Here is a 6,000-nt window from a genome sequence, read left to right on the forward strand (position 1 = left end):
TTAAAAAACAACAACATTTTTATACATTTACGCAGCGCTATAATAAATTAATAATTTATATTAATAATATATATTTTCAAATAAACAGTCAATAAAATTCAAGTGTAAATGAAAATACAACTTCATCACTTTAGTCATCATTTTTGCACTCTCTATGACTTTAGCTCCAGGACTTCTTCTGTTTGTTTGAGATTGCCATTACTGCCACAAGTGGTGGAAAAGTGTATTACAACTGAGTACAGCTGAAAAGACCTACTTTTGGGCCTTTGGTTTAAGAAACACTGCTTTGTTCAAAACAGTGTCCAATTGGTAACAATCAATTCAAATATGGCCTGTTTGAGTTGTGAAATGACCAATATGATAAATGGTCGGGGACTAGGGATGATGTTTGATAAGAAATTATCGAGTTCGAGCCCATTATCGAATCCTCTTATCGAACCGATTCCTTATCGATTTTCTTATCGAATCCAGATAGGTTGTTGTATATGGAAAAAAACACAATATTTTTTATTTATTTATTTATTTATTTTATTTTATTTTATTTATTTTTTTATTTTTTATTTTTTTTACACAATATTTATTTTAACAAAAGCTCACTTTTATTTTATAAGAAAAAAATGAAATAAAATAAATAAATAAATATTGACTGTCACCCCCCTAAAAAAATAAAAAAATAAAATAAAATATTGACTGTTGTTACCCAAAGTATATTAAGTGAGATTTTTCAGAAAAACAAATATATACAGTAACACAAAAACAACCTGTCTCTGTGATCACTATAGGTGAATAGCCATGCCTTGAGGCGTTTTTTTCCGGTCCATTATTTTTGCTGCTTTTTGACATCACAGGAAATGACGTAGCTCAGTCTAATGACTGAGCTACGTCATTTCCTGTGATGTCCCACAGGGCATTTCTTGTGGGATTTCCTGTGGTGTCCCACAGGGCATTTCTTGTGGGACGGGATTCGTTCCCAGGGATTCGAATAAAGAACCAATTCTTTTTCTTTACTATAGTGGTCTCGATAACGGGAACCGGTCCTCAAAAAGGGATTCGAGTCCATGGAATCGGTAATAAACACCTCCCAGTCAACTACTAGTAATATCACTAGGGATGATGTTTGATAAGAAATAATCGAGTTCGAGCCCATTATCAAATCCTCTTATCGAACCGATTCCTTATCGATTCTCTTATCGAATCCAGCTAGGTTGTTGTATATGGAAAAAAAACAAAATATTTATTTTAACAAAAGCTCACTTTTATTTTATAAGAAAAAAATAAAATAAAATAAATAAATAAATATTGACTGTCACCCCCCTAAAAAAATATTGACTGTTGTTACCCAAAGTATATTAAGTGAGATTATTCAGAACAACAAATATATACAGTAACACAAAAACAACCTGTCTCTGTGATCACTATAGGTGAATAGCCATGCCTTGAGGCGTTTTTTCCGGTCCATTATTTTTGCTGCTTGTGTGACATCACAGGAAATGATGTAGCTCAGTCTAATGACTGAGCTACGTCATTTCCTGTGGTTGGGGACCACTGCTTTAAAATGTTCACATGTACTTTAAAGATGTTCAAATGTAGTTTTAAATGTTCACATGTACTTTAAAATGTTCACATGTAGTTTAAAGATATTGTAATGTACTTTAAAATGTTCACATGTAGTTTAAAGATATTGTAATGTAGTTTAAAATGTTCACATGTACTTTCAAATGTTCACATGTACTTTAAAGATGTTCAAATGTAGTTTTAAATGTTCAAATGTGGTTTAAAGATGTTCAAAAGTAGTTTAAAGATATTGTAATGTAGTTTAAACGACGTAGCTCAGTCTAATGACTGAGCTACGTCATTTCCTGTGATGTCCCACAGGGCATTTCTTGTGGGATTTCCTGTGATGTCCCACAGGGCATTTCTTGTGGGACGGGATTCGTTACCAGGGATTCGAATAAAGAACCAATTATTTTTCTTTACTATAGTGGTTTCGATAACGGGAACCGGTCCTCAAAAAGGGATTCGAGTCCATGGTATCGGTTCTTTTCTTATCGAACGGTTCTTTCCTTATCGAACAACCGGGAGAACCGGTTTCGAACATCATCCCTATCGGGGACAAATCGATACGACATACTGCAGAATAGATGATATCAGAAGGAAACATTTCTGGAATAAAGCAGTACTAACCCGCCTTATGTTTCTCATTTCAAGCAAATAATGAGACATGATAATCCAATCAGACAATTATAGATGTGATCCAGAGGCACTGGTCTAAGAATAATGTGCAAAACAGAAGATATTTATACTGCACTTCCTGTGATTCCACGCCAAACTGGGGCCACAATAAAGTAAGAAGCAGTTGTCAAAGTCAACTCTCTAATGGGATTCATTATTCATGCCGTTTATTTCCCTCCCCTGAGGATGTTGGCAGAGGGGAGGACTTCACCCAGCACAAAAACAAACCCTTGTGGGAAAACTTTGGCCACTCTGAGCTCCGTACGCACCTTTTTTTCCCCTCACATCCACCACAGGTGTTTGGTCTCTGGGGGCTAAAACTGTTTGGGCCTCCTCACTCCTGACTGAGGCCAATCTACCAAACTAATCTTTTCCTTGCCAAGCAAATGAAGTGGTGACCAGTCCTGATTGGTACGTTTCCACTGCCCAGCAGGCACCAGACATTGAAACAACCTTGAGAACTTGTTGAATTAGGTCCTGGTGTTGGGCGACTTAAGTACAACGTTGAAACAACATGCTTTCTGATGACATTTAATCAATGTTGGTTTGTGATATTGATTTGACATTGAAATTTGGTCATTTCCCAACCAATATTCTACAACACAGACTACATCAGTTTGTGTGAGGACTCCATCATCCCTACAAAAACTGTCCATGGTTACCCAAATAACAAGCCCTGGATCTGCCTTCTAGTACAGTTCCAGGTCCTGTCAGATACTGCGGTCAGTGGTGTAGGTGCTCCACAGTCCTGTCTCCTTTCCTGTTCACCCTGTACACCTCAGACTTCCGGTACAGTTCCAGGTCCTGCCATCTGCAGAAATACTCTGACGACTCTGCTGTGGTCGGGTGTATCAGAGAGGGACAGGAATTGGAGTACAGGACAACTGATCGCTGACTTTGTGGAGTGGTCTCAGGGCAACCATCTGCTCCTTAATGTGGACAAGACCATGGCCAGGCACGGCTTTTTAAATGTGGTCGCCCACGTTATTTACGTGGCCAGCCACTTATTTTTAAATAAAATAAAAAATTCAAAAAAATTCAAAAGAAACGAAGAATCATTTATAACCCCCTGTCGCTGTTTTGTATTGTTTTTGTACTTATTTTGATTATTATTATTTCTCAATTGATTGTAAATGTTGCAATTTATAAATAGACGTTTAAAAAATTAAAAAAAAAATTAAAACAAAGAAAGAAAGAAAAAAGAAAAAGAAATGAAGAATAATTTACAACCCCTGTCGCTGTTTTGTACTGTTTTTGTACTTATTTTTGATTATTATTATTTCTCAATTGTTTGTAAATGTTGCAATTTATAAATAAAGGTTTATAAAATTCAAAAAAAAAAGAAAAAAAAAAAGATACAATTTAAAAAATAAAAAATAAATGAAGAATAATTTACAACCCCTGTTGCTGTTTTGTACTGTTTTTGTACTTATTTTGATTATTATTATTTCTCATTTGTTTGTAAATGTTGCAATTTATAAATAAAGGTTTATAAAATTCAAAAAAATAAAAAAATAAAAAAATAAAAAAATAAAAATGAATGAAGAATAATTTACAACCCCTGTCGCTGTTTTGTACTGTTTTTGTACTGTTTTTGTACTTATTTGGATTATTATTATTTCTCAATTGTTTTTAAATGTTGCAATTAATAAATAAAGGTTTATAAAAATTTTAAAAAAATAAAATAAATAAATAAAATAAAAATTTTTTAAAAATTCAGAAGAAATGAAGAATAATTTACAACCCCTGTCGCTGTTTTGTACTGTTTTTGTACTTATTTTTGATTATAATTATTCCTCAATTGTTTGTAAATGTTGCAATTATAAATAAAGGCTAATAAAAATACAAATAAAAATAAAAATATTTTTTTAAAAGAAACAATTTTAAAAAATAAAAAATAAATGAAGAATAATTAAAAAAACCCTGGTGCTGTTTTGTACTGTTTCTGTACTTATTTTGATTATTATTATTTCTCAATTGTTTGTAAATGTTGCAATTTATAAATAAAGGTTTATAAAATTCAAAAAAGAAACAAAAAAAATTTAATAAATAAATAGAAATTTAAAAGAAATGAAGAATAATTTACAACCCCTGTCGCTGTTTTGTACTTTTTTTGTACTTATTTTGATTATTATTATTTCTCAATTGTTTGTAAATGTTGCAATTTATAAATAAAGGTTTATAAAATTCAAAAAAGAAACAAACAAAAAATAATAATTAAATGACTTTCACAATATTATGTCAGACCCACTCGACATCCATTGCTTTCGGGTACCCACATATGCGGTCCTCTCCAAGGTTTCTCATAGTCATTCACATTGACGTCCCACTGGGGTGAGTTTTCCTTGCCCGTATGTGGGCTCTGTACCGAGGATGTCGTTGTGGCTTGTACAGCCCTTTGAGACACTTGTGATTTAGGGCTATATAAATAAACATTGATTGATTGATTGATTGATTGATTGATAAATAAATAAATAAAAATTTAAAAGAAATGAAGAATAATTTACAACACCCTGTCGCTGTTTTGTACTTTTTTTGTACTTATTTTGATTATTATTATTTCTCAATTGTTTGTAAATGTTGCAATTTATAAATAAAGGTTTATAAAAATTTTTTTTAAAAAATGAAAAAAAAAGAAGATACAATTTAAAAAATAAATAAATAAATGAAGAATAATTTACAACCCCTGTTGCTGTTTTGTACTGTTTTTGTACTTATTTTGATTATTATTATTTCTCATTTGTTTGTAAATGTTGCAATTTATAAATAAAGGTTTATAAAATTTAAAAAAATAAATAAATAAATAAATAAATAAAAATAAATGAAGAATAATTTACAACTCCTGTCGCTGTTTTGTACTGTTTTTGTACTTATTTTGATTATTATTATTTCTCAATTGTTTTTAAATGTTGCAATTAATAAATAAAGGTTTATAAAATTCAAAAAAATAAATAATAAATAATTTTAAAAAATAAATAAAAACAATTCAAAAGAAATGAAGAATAATTTACAACCCCCTGTTGCTGTTTTGTACTGTTTTTGTACTTATTTTGATTATAATTATTCCTTAATTGTTTGTAAATGTTGCAATTATAAATAAAGGTTTATAAAAATACAAATAAAAATACAAATATTTTTTTAAAAGAAACAATTAAAAAAAATTAAAAATAAATGAAGAATAATTTAAAACCCCCTGGTGCTGTTTTGTACTGTTTCTGTACTTATTTTGATTATTATTATTTCTCAATTGTTTGTAAATGTTGCAATTTATAAATAAAGGTTTATAAAATTCAAAAAAAACAAAACAATTATAATAAAAAATAAAAACAATTAAAAAGAAATGAAGAATAATTTACAACACCCTGTCGCTGTTTTGTACTTTTTTTGTACTTATTTTGATTATTATTATTTCTCAATTGTTTGTAAATGTTGCAATTTATAAATAAAGGTTTATCAAATTCAAAAAACAAAACAAAATACAGAAAAAAAAAGAAAAGAAAAAGAAATGAAGAATAAGATGACGTCAGGCTACGTCCCTGTGTAGTTTACTCATGTGCGGAAGTACGTAACTGCTAATGCAGACAGCCGATTGGCTGACTGACCTCTTCTACTTCCGGCCTGGAGAGTTTTAGATCTCCTCATTGGCTGACAAGTCAAGGCAGACCACGCCTACGAGCCGGGTGCTGACATTTTCTACTTCCGGCTTCGGAGCGTGATAGATCTCCTCATTGGCTGACGAGTCAGGGCAGACCACGCCCACGAGCAGTT

The sequence above is a fragment of the Entelurus aequoreus genome, linkage group LG05 (genome assembly GCF_033978785.1).
Source record: "Entelurus aequoreus isolate RoL-2023_Sb linkage group LG05, RoL_Eaeq_v1.1, whole genome shotgun sequence".
Taxonomy (NCBI): Eukaryota; Metazoa; Chordata; class Actinopteri; order Syngnathiformes; family Syngnathidae; genus Entelurus; species Entelurus aequoreus.